Here is a 12,530-nt window from a genome sequence, read left to right as displayed (position 1 = left end):
TTTATATTATTAGGTGATTTTGATAATTAATTTAATATACACTTGGTGTACGGTTGATTTAACATGTTGATAATGGTGACTTGATATTTTTATTTTTGATTTAGTTTCTTCTGTTGTGGGTTTGTGTTAAAGACGGTGAGAGGGCAGTAGGAAGCGGTGCGAGAGAGAGACATGATGAACAGAAAGCCAGAAATTGCTGCATGCATGTTTCTCGTAACAAAGTCAAACTCAGCTTCATTGACTCAACAGCAGCATTATGATGAATAATATCTTTTTCGTCACTTATTGCTGCTTTCACCATTCATTAACATTATTATTTCATGCTGCAAAACTGGAAGGTTTCTTCATCACACCCTCTCTATATATAGTATATATCATTGTCATTAATTATTTCATGCTTTCCTACCTATGATTCTAAATTGCTAGTTTGTGTTTTGTGATATATATCTCAATTTGATTATGGAAGCAATTCAATTCTTCATATCATGTTATATCTTTTATAAATAATAAGTTTGTGGACAAGATAATTCAGTAGCGAGTGACAACAATGCAAGAACCGAAAAGAAAGAAAGCAAGCAAGAAATGGAAGAAGAATATAATTAATGAAACATAGAAGATAGGTGGCATCTGGCATGGTGCAATATATAGAAGAGAGAACACGTGGAATGTGAAAGGTGAATTGTGTGTAAGCAGAAAATGAAACTTTGTTAAAAGTATGCGGAATTTGATGGGTTATAAGGCAGCAGATAGAAGATGAGATGCAATACATTCCAGAGGTATGAGTTATAAGCCATGTCATGCATCACCCTTCAAACAAACAATTCTTATGTCACTTTTCTAAACTTTGCTTGCTTTAGTATGCACTATTCCATACATGCACCCACACCCTACCTTTCATTTTACCCTTTTTCTTATTCCTACACACACTTCATTTTCCTTTTGCTAACGTAACACAAATCCTCTTCAACAACAGAAATTATTGCATATTTCTAAATAAAGATTTAACAATATAATTTTATTATGCCATTATGTCAGCAATTTTACTATAAACATGATATATGATAGAATATTATGATGTACGGACACTGATATAGACGCGCGGAACACGATACAACACAAGACACGCCACATGCGAATTTTAAAATTTTATAAGACACGGAGATATGCATACATATAAAATATAAATTCTTTTAAATAAATTGTAATGATATTTTGATATTTTATTGATATTAAAATATAAATTAATTTTTATAATTATTTTTAATGTCTTATTTTAATTATATCAAGTATTTAAAATATTTTTTATTTTAATAAATAATAATATATACTATATCTAAATTTATTTTAAAAATATATTTTAAGAATAAGATTGAACATGCTGACACGTGATAGTATTTAAAATATATTTTTTGAGAAATGTTAGGGGTCAGCAATTTTGGTATTTTGTAACCATCAATTGGCCATCAATGATATTTTTAATGGTGTAAGATTACATCTAATAGTGAGAAATCACTCACTTTTCTTTTGATGGTTAAGTGCTGACCAGAAAACACAAAAGTTGCTGACCCTCTAGACTTTTCCTATATTTTTTACTTTTTATTAAGACACAATTGGACACAGCAGACACGCATGTCGGATGAGTGTTGTGTCCAAAATATGTCCGACACGCAGACACTCCATGCTTCGTAAATAGAATACGTGGATCATTTAATTTATATAGATATATAATTGATTCCATTTAATAGGATAAAATTTTGTTGTTTGATTTATGATATAATTTGTTATGTCATTATATATGTTAGTATATTACATACGATTGATAGATGACAGTTTTAAACTGCCGCTAAATAGTTTACATGGTAAAATATTATTTTTGAAGTATTTAATGTATTAATAGTATTTTATTGTATTTTATTTATTAGAATAAAAACTTAGAGCTTTTTGGTTTAATTATTGTTATTAACTTTATAAATAGATAAAACATAATCAACTTAAAAATTGTGTCCATATTATCATCATCATATCATCATTGAATAGTATATCATTCCATTATTTTTCACTTTCACTATTGAAAAAGAGTTGTCAATATGATATACTTACACACCACTTATATGAGGCCACATTCCATATATAAATTTTATAACATCCATGGCATTCTATATACAAATGAAGGCTCAAAAACAACGCTTCCATCATGGAAGGAGCAAAAGGTAGTAAAAGCAAAGACAAATTGATGCAGCATCAGAGCACCACAAACCAGAACATTAAAATGATTCAGAATACTCTAGAGTACTTTAGCATCAACTTGCATGTCATGAAAACTTTAATATCATATTATAAAATTATTTGTTATAAAAATTTAAACTAACAAATAATGATATAAATACTTATATCTTATCGAGATTAAAATAAAATGGTACAAACTATTATAAAAAAGAGGGAGGAGGGAGGGGGGGGGACAATTTTCTTAATTAATATCATAAAAGCATTATTAGTAAATTAAAGTTTCTTTTGAAAACCTTTCAACTTTATTTTTTCTATATAAATGTTATTATTTTTTAAATCTTAAAAAGTACCCTTTGCTTATAACTCGTTTGAAAAAAAAAATTATGGATTGACATTTTTAATGAAAAATATTGACTAATAATAATTCAAATTCAAGACAACTATAAAAAATATCAGTCATCTAATATATAACTCAATAAATTTAAAATCACATGTTACATGCATTTATTATAGTGCAACTGTGCCACAAATTTAGTGTGCATGCATGTACAATTGACACAATTAGATTCAATTCATAGATCTGTTATAAGAATATCTATGTTATTAAGTTGCATGTGACATTGACTCTTTTTACAAGTATAATGTATATATTAACCTTTTCATAAAAAAACCCGTATAAATTAAACATGAAATTTAAGAGATATTGTATTTAATATCACTTATTGATTACAAAGAATATAACATTGGAATGTAATCAGGGTTAAATCCTTAACCCTAATGAAAATAATAAATATGTAAGTTAATAAATTATTTTTTTTTGGATGGATTAGACCGCCTCCAATCCTGAATATTATATCAACACTTAGTATACATATTTAAAAATTTTATCTATTATTTAACTATATGGTCATAATTCAAAACTCAAATGCAACATATTAAAAAGCAATCTATTTATTATTAATCTTAGTTGCCAGATAAATGTAGGTTCACTACAGTGTTTGGTGATGCGCATTGGGCTGTCACGGACCAACAAAATGTTAGTGTGATGAGTGAAAATAAATTGGAAGAAGAAAAAGACATTTAAATTTCTATTACGACTTGAGTAGCAAAGAGAAGAAGACACGTGTTGAGTAGCACGTGCTATCCAATGAGTATGACTTCTTTTTCTTTCTTTTATTTTTTTTTTCTTTTAAATGTAGAAATGTTAATGCACACAAAGCACAAAATCTTGATCTTCTGTTCCCTCCACTCTATTGTGTTTATTAATTTTCTCTTTGATAAGCTGGTACCTTCCCATTGGACCATATTGTCCACCCACACATACACTATACCTTTTCTCCATTCATTCCTTACTTTTATTTTTTTTTTCAAATAAATTAAAATATTTTTTCAATTTCTCTATTTGGTAGGCACATCAACAACACAACGGCAATGTTTTCTTTAACAAGATTTTCTTTCTTTCATCTTTTTCCAGAATTGCAAAAGAGAGGTACCTTTTTTTTTTCTTTTCCTTCTTCTTTTCTTTTTCATTATAGATTTATATATAGGTGTATGTGTATTCCTTTCTGCCTTAATTTGTCGATGAGTCATTTAATCATTTGAAAGTGATTGAATTTTATCTGTACTATTTCAAACATTTAAAATTTATGTATGAAAATTAATTAATTTATCTCTTAATAAAGAAAAAAGTTCACACTATTTTATACAAATAAGTATGAAATGGAATAAGTTGAAATTAAACTACTAGCTCCCACATGCCAAGTGTAAACAAATGAATATTATTCTTAATTATTTTAAGAAATTATCTCTATGATATATGTGTGTATATATTATTATACTTAACATATACATGCATAAATAAAAACAGTACATATTGTGTGACAAACTTATAAAATTGATAACAAAAGTAATAATAGTAATTATTCTAGCTAACATGCATACAGTTATATACCACACATTTGCATAACTAGATTATTAGACCAAAAAGAAAAAAGAAAACAATGAAACCCTTTATTCTTGGTCGTATTAGTAAATTAATTATAGATTAGAATGCATCTAACTTTAATTAATCTTGCCATGCAAAAGATAAATGTATATAGTAAGGTTACAATTCTAAGTGTAAATATCATGCATGCATGTTATCAATGGCTGCCATAATTTGATGTGTGATAAAATTGTGAAAGAATAAAAAAAGAAGAGAGGAAGAATATTATACTTTGTATTTTTTGATTGATTAAAATTAATTGTATTATGAAGATAAAATTAAATATATATAGAGTATTGGCTTAAGAAAAAACAAATAAAGATAAAATAAGAACAATTAAAGATAAGATAAGATAAAATAATAAAGACTAAAATTGTAACTGAATTTATGTATTTTGTTGGGTTGAATTTGTGGACCACGAGATTTCTTTATTGTTGTCACGAGCTTAGATGAAAGAGTAGTTTAATAATGTGTATTATAATTTCTTCCTTTTAGGAGTAGCTAGGGTTAGCTTCTTACTACAGTAGTATAGACATATTTTTGGAGCGTGGGGTGAAGAAGATGCTTTGCTATTATCTATCTTTAATAGAAAAGTCAAATATATTGTTTTTCTTTTACTTTTTATGACAAAAGTCAAACATATTTGTAATCTTTCTTACTGTAGGATGATCAAAGAATTTCCCACTTAATTGCAAAAGTACATGCAATGATTTGCCATTGAAGTTTTCTTTATGAAATTTCGTGGTGCACTTGTGTTACCATGGGTATCGTCACTATTGTGAAATAAATTCTCTTAATTATTTTTAGAACCCACTTGCCATCAATGGCGTCCGAGAAACCCCTCTTTGCCCCCAAACTAGTACTCTTCACCGGTGACTCTGACCCTGGCAACCCAAGCCTCAACTCAGTTGCTTTCAGGTTCAACCCAATGCTTTCTTCCATTTCACCAACCTCTCCCAACCCTACATACCCCTTTTCTGCAGACATCAACCCAACTCTTCTCTTTTGTTCGTAGCAGCGAGATTCTAAGACAAACTTTTTGTGCTTGTGTGTAGAGAGAGCTTTGGAGTTCTTTCTCTCTCTGTTTTGTACGTAAAACTCACTGCACTCTGTTTGGTTTATTTATGTATGTGTTTCCGCTGTTGAGTGTAAACAGTAAACTACAATAACTACGACTAGTATTTTTAAAGAGTTATGCTACTTATACATTAAAATTAGTTATTGGTATAAAATATATGTTAAAATATAAATAAATATTAAAAATAAATTAAATTACATATATATTTATACATAAATATATTAGTAATTAATTTTAGTATATAAATAATATTTTTAATTTTTATAAAATATATTAATTGGACATATAGGGGCGCTACATTCATTGTTTAATTTCGTTTTCTTTTTTAAGTTACCACAACGATATTTTTAGGATTAATTTTTACATCAATAATCACGATTCTAGCTTTTAAGTGGTCAAATTTCAAAGGAGTACGTGTGCACTTTTAACACACCCTTTTTCTATATTAAAAGAATCCACAATATCGTTTTGAAGTCATAAGTAGTGGCCATTGCAAATTGCGTCCAACTAATTAATTAAGATAATTAAGTGCGAAATTTGTTAATTCCTTCAAATATAGAAGGACATATAGTAAGGTTCTTTTGACATTTTGCACTCCCGAAACTCAGACTTATGTCTACTTTACTGATGCGCTAATATTTATAGGGGAATAAAGAGAGATATAGGCATAGTAGTGATTGTCAAAATAAAAAGTCTCGTAAGAGTTCTTTTAAGATAGAGTTAAATTTTGAAGCATTAATTATGATATTGTTAGAGATATAATTATTTATATTATTTTTTATTAATTTTTAAGATGAATAGTTTCATAATATAATATGAGAGTTCTATTTTTGAAAAAATATAGAGTTTGATTGTTAGTAAATAAAAAATGTTAGAAATATTAAAAATGTTATTTGTACACTAAAATTAGTTATTAAAATCAGCCACTAATATATTTATGTATAAATATATGTGTTGTTTAATTTATTTTTAATGTGTATTTATATTCTAGTATGTATTTTATACTGGTGACTGATTTTGGTATACACGTAGCATAACTCTAAAAATATAATAATTTATGTTGTCTTCTCCTATAGTTTAAGTTTTAGAATTAGTGATTTCATCATAGATATATTGTATAATTTTCTGGCATGTAATAATGGTTAACAAAATAATTTTTTTACTAATGTCACTACAAGAAAATAAGCTTTTTGCCACGCTTTTAAAACATGCCAAAAAGTACTAAAAAGGGTGCCGACAACTTTACGCCACGTTTTTTTAGATATCGGCACGCTTTTGAAAGGGTCACATCCGCTAGTGTACCGGTTGCTCTATTGCCACGCTTTTGTAGATCTATCAGTACTACTTGAGACATTTAAAGGAGAATTTTGGGCTGCTTGCACTAAGGCTGCTACCTCTTTGTCACTCATTCCAGGATTGAGTTGGTGCAACATCACCTTTAATAGAGCACAAACACCGTCCATCTTTTTTTTCTAATGATAAGACCTTATCGTTGTATTCAACTTTGAATTGGCGAATCTCCTCATTCTTTCTAAGAGAGCTTCTTGTAACTGAAGCCCCATAACAACAAACTCGACCTGGTTGGTCCTTTCCTAGCACTGCTACAAATGCATCCTCATGATTTTCCCCTACCTCTATGCGGCTTTGAAGTTCATTCTACCAAAAGTAACAACAATAAAAAAAATACAAAGTCACATTAACTTAATATAAAGAAAAATCTATCTAGCATTTATATTGAACAAATCCAAATACAGATACAAAACAACTCACAATTGTTGTTTGTGTTTTAGCATCAATTTTTTTTTTATTTTTACTTATGCGAGTTGCTGTAAAAACATCAGTCCTTGATGGCTCTTCATTGTTCTCTTTAGAGTCACGTTAGAGTATGAAAAAAAAATTTACACGAAGCATACTAACTAGACAATATAACATGAATATAAAGGAGAAATCACAAAAAAGTAAGTTATGTTACCAGCTGCTTGCACACTGTTACAAAATTTGTGGATCTCATTCGGTGAGGACATGTTTGCTTTGACCTATTTTTAGTATTCTTAACAGACATAGCCTAAATATAAACATGAAAAAGAGATATTATTATTCTTAACGGACACATTTTCTTTCTCTTTAAAAATCACATCACCTTTTTTTGAAATACCAAGTCTAATCACATAAAAAAATCAAGGATAGCTAGAAGAAATAGAAGACGTATAACATTACCTTGATAGTTGGAAGACTCCAATACTGAATTAGTTTGCGAATTTGAACCTCAGGAATCTCTAATGGTCGGTTCTTTATCATTTCTTTCTTTGTGTTGTACTTTAAAAAATATTCTTTTTTTATTTCACCCTTGTATTTTTTTCATGCACGACAAAATTTTCACATGACCCACGACTTTGAATTTATTGGAAGAATGAACTTTTGCTATGCAACCAATACATTAGAATGTCAAAGGTTAGCACACACAACATAACAAATAAATAAATTAAAAAATTGTCCATAAAGGTATATTTACATACGTTGGCGTACTCCCATATGTCCTCCTTGATATTATCAGGCACACCATGCCAACTAGTGTATAGCAAAGTCACAGAATAAGGATTTCTAACTGTTGAATCCAAAAATTGGCCTAGATTAGCTACGACCTCCTTGGTTGGACCAATAGGCTGCTCTTGTAAAAATTCCACCTCCCGTCGATCATTAAAATTAGTGGCATGAAATTTTTTGCATAAGGTCTTGCCACGAATTTTCTTTTTAGTGCCTAAGTCTAATTAGAATAACAGAATTTTAACTCTACCTAATTGAAAAGTAATATAAGCTATAATTAGACAATAAGGGAGATAAAAAAAAAAAGTACCTTCATACTAGTTTGTCCTCCACTACCTTCAAGATTTGCAGCATCTTGCTCATCTTGCTCATCTTGCTCATCTTCCTCGTTTTCGAAATTAATCTCATGCACCTTAAAATACATGTCAATACTCATTCCTTTTTTGTTTGATTCTATACTCAGCTCACTTGTGTCTTCTCCCTCTTCATTAGAACTTACATCATCTTGATCCACATCATCTTAATTAAATAAACATAATCAGTACAAGCAAGTAACTAAATAAGCAAAACAACCAACAAAAGTAAATCATTTAGAATACTACTAAAAAAATGCAAAGATAAACACATGTCAAGATGTTTCATAATCAACATCTTCCATGTATTCGTCATATTCGCTTTTCTCGTCTTCTTCAAAACGTTGCTTGACAAACATGTTTGGAGCCATATATATGATAGTAACTCGTATATCATTTATCACTAGATCAATTTTACCATTATCATTTGGAACACTTGAAATCATTTCAGGTTCACATGGCTCCCTTAAATATATTGTGGGGGAATCAGACTCAAGGTCGTTACTTATTCTAAATAAATCTCTCAGAATTATTTTCATAACATAGTGTTTGTCACTCACATATGGGTCTTGCACATAAAAGCATTAGTTTACTTGAGATGCTAACACAAATAGTTCTTCTTAGTAGCATTTTTTACTGAAATACATATATGAGAGACTAAAGTGGTCTTTTGCAACTGTATACCACTCACACTTAAATAGGACTACTTTAAATTGGCCATAATAATCTAACTCAATCATATCAACTATTCTACCATAGTAGGTTACTTTTGCTTCAATTGGATTCTTATCTTTCACACTAACAAAACTAGGAGTCAATGCCTCTAATGTGACACCACTATTTTGGGTTTTACGTCTCGCATCACGGTGTCTTGTATGAAACCTATATCCATTGATAACAAAATCTGAAAATCTTTTTGCAACTCTACTTGGACCTCTAGCCAACCCTTTTGCCCAACTAGGCACATCTTTTTTCATGGCACGAACTTTAAACCATTCTGAGAATTATTGACTATGATATTTGGCTTTCTCCCACTTCGTTCTGTGTAGATTGTTATCATTAACTTCACGCTCTCTGAAGATATCAAATATTCTTATTTATTAGTAAGGTACGATGTTATAATTGCAAACAAAAAAATGATAATAAAGCAAACAAAATACCTCATGTAGAGTTCGATCTTATCACAGTTATTCAGGATGTATGCATGCCCTTGTGTTTCTAACTTTTCATCTAAGATGAACACATTTTTCATTTTTTCACCCAAGGAACATCCTTTCTTTGGAAACAAACTAGGAGTTCGCATATCATCTGAAACACACTCATCATTATTTTGAGGGATTCTATTAAATCTTGTCTAAACATCCTCATACAAATATCTTGAGCAAAAGTTTATACACTCATTAGCCAAATATCCTTCAACAATGGACCCCTCTGAACGACTTCTATTACGAACATACGATTTTAGTGTGCACATATACCGTTCAACTGGGTACATCCAACGATATTGAACCGGACCACCTAACCTCACTTCATTTGCCACATGAATAGGCAAGTATATCATTATGTCAAAAATGCTTGGAGGAAAAATTCTCTCAAGTTGGCATAATGTCTCAGCAATTTCTACTTCTAAGTTTGCCACCTCAGCTAGGCTAATTACCTTCTGACATATCCGGCAAAAAAATGAGCATAATCGAAATAGAGCGATGGCAACATGGTCAGGAAGTATGCTCTTGATTGGTACTTGCAACAAGTGATGTAACATGAAATGAGCATTATGGGTCTTGTAACCAGAAATTTTTTTTCTATTTGCTGCACACATCGAGAGATGTTGGAAGCACTGCCGTCTGGTAATTTTGTCCCCTTCATTACACCACAAAAGATTGTTTTATCTGCTGGAGTCACTGAGAAGCATGCCTTTGTAACTTAGTTTTTTTTTCCATCTTTCGGCTGAAGGTTTTTCCTGATACCCATGTCTTTAAGGACAAAACGAACAGCTGCATGATCTTTTGTGTTTCCAGGAATATCCAAAAGAGTTCCTATTATGCTATCAACTATGTTCTTCTCTATGTGCATGACATCAAGGTTATGTCTAAACATGTGGTACTTCCAATATGGTAATTCAAAAAATATTGACCGCTTTTTTTTAATTTGATAGTCCATTCTTTGATCTCCTTTACTTCTTTCCGAAAGAGTTATCTGCCTCTTGCAATATTTCAAATACAGTTGTTCCCTCTAACAACTGGGGTGGAGACCTAAATTCATCTTTTCTATTGAAAGATCTTTTGTTATGCCTCCACGGATGATTCATGGGTAAAAATCTTCGATAATCCATATAAACAGTCTTGTGACTTTCAAATAGATAGAAGAAGTCTCATCATTACAACACGGACAAGCCAATTTTTCCTTTATACTCCAACCAGATACCATAGCATATGCAGGGAAGTCATTAATTGTCCATAAAAGACACATTCTCATGTTGAATGTTTTGTTTTTTGAAGAGTCATATGTCTCTACACCTGACTCCCACAGTTCTTTTAATTCTTCAATTAGCAATTGAAGAAGGACATCAATATCATTTTCCGGTGATTGTGGTCCAGAAATGAGTAAAGAAAGCATAAAATAATCAGGCTTCATGCTCATCCAAGGGAGTAGATTATACACCATCAGAACAACAGACCATGTACTATGTGTACTGTTCAAAGTTCGAAACGGATTGAACCCGTCGCTTGCTAAGCCTAGTCTCACATTACGAGGCTCCTTCGCAAAATCTTCATATCGACTGTCAAATGCTTTCCATGATTCACCATCGGCAGGATGCCTTAACGAGCCATCTTTCATTGCATGAGGAAATGTACGGATTCCTATCCTATCCTACATTATTGACCGTGTCTTGATGCTCTTGATGATTGGACTCGATCGGATGCAATGTGTCCGTCTTCATGTTGATCGTTCGCCATTGTGCGTTGATCTCCAGGTCCCTGTTAATGGCACCAATGTTCCGAAATTTACCTGAAACCGGATGGTTGAGCTCAAATGCAAGGCCCAAACGTTGAAGGATGGTGGTCTCCGAATTGTTTGCGTCCGAAAGCCGCCGTCCGAGTTGTATGCATACGTTTGAATAGGTGGGGGTGGTACCTGCAAGACACTCCGATACCTAAGTTAGCAAAGGGTTAAACAGGTTTTGAGTATTGGAACTTAAAAGTACTTGAGTGTGTCAAGGTATTTATAGGAGATGAGCCAATAACCACCGTTGAAGTTGTTCCCCTTTTAATGATGGATAACCGTGCCTTTATCTTAGGGTTATTGGGATCTCCCTTCTAGAAATAGATGAGAAATTCTGGAAGGCAGTTACTCATTTAGTTAATTATGAGCTGCCTGTTTCGAATTATTCCGACCTCTTAGAAGAGGTCGGATGCGTGGACGAGACCATTCGCTTTGGTTGGGCCTTTTAATTTTATTGGGCATAGCTTATATTTTGGAGAAGAGTATGAACAGATTCTAATACTACACAAAAATTAAATTCTACTTTTAATTGTTGCCACGCATGGTAAACAAAATATTAAAAAAAAAAATTAGCGAATTGGTTTTTCTTCAAAGTATGTCATTTCAATATTTGAAGCAAAAAATATCTATTTCAATATAAAAGTAAATACAATAAGAACTTAAAAAAATAAAAGAGTAAAAAGAACACGTTGAAGGGGAATAGAAAGTAACAGCTTTGTCCTTAGGGTTTATTTATTTTCAATTTGATTAAAATGTTTTGATATGTACCTACAACTAAAACAGATAGTATATGTGTAAATGGGCTTTATAAAGAGGTCATAGACAGTGATAAAAACTTTGAAGTGGCTTCACGTCAGTTTTTGAGATGACGAATTAAAGGTACTTGCAGAAAATTCTGATGTCTAAATAAGTAAGAATATAAGTAAGATGAATATAGAATGGATTGAAAAATATCTAAAGTATTGAGATATGCATAAAGTAAGATGATGACTTAATTCTCTATAAAAGTAATCCCATATGAAGATAGTAGGTGATTACTTTTCAAATTGTGTGAAAGGTTAACTCATGCTGAGAGGGTTATTTCTCTTAACATATTACAAAAAATCTAATAAATAGCAGCAAAAATTTAGCGATAGATTGTATAAAAAGTTAACCCATGTGCATGATAACCGAAGTAATGGGGAGAGTAACTATTACTTGCTCCTCAAGTCAGATTGGATTTGAGTGATTTTTTTTTAGATGTGTTTGGATAGAAAAAAAATAAAAAAAAATATTATAAAAAGATAATTTAATTTTTATATTATAAAATATATTAAAAAAAGTGAAAGGATAATATTGAAAG

Source organism: Arachis ipaensis, chromosome B09 (genome assembly GCF_000816755.2).
Source record: "Arachis ipaensis cultivar K30076 chromosome B09, Araip1.1, whole genome shotgun sequence".
In the NCBI taxonomy this organism is placed as follows: Eukaryota; Viridiplantae; Streptophyta; class Magnoliopsida; order Fabales; family Fabaceae; genus Arachis; species Arachis ipaensis.
This window is presented reverse-complemented; position numbering follows the sequence as displayed.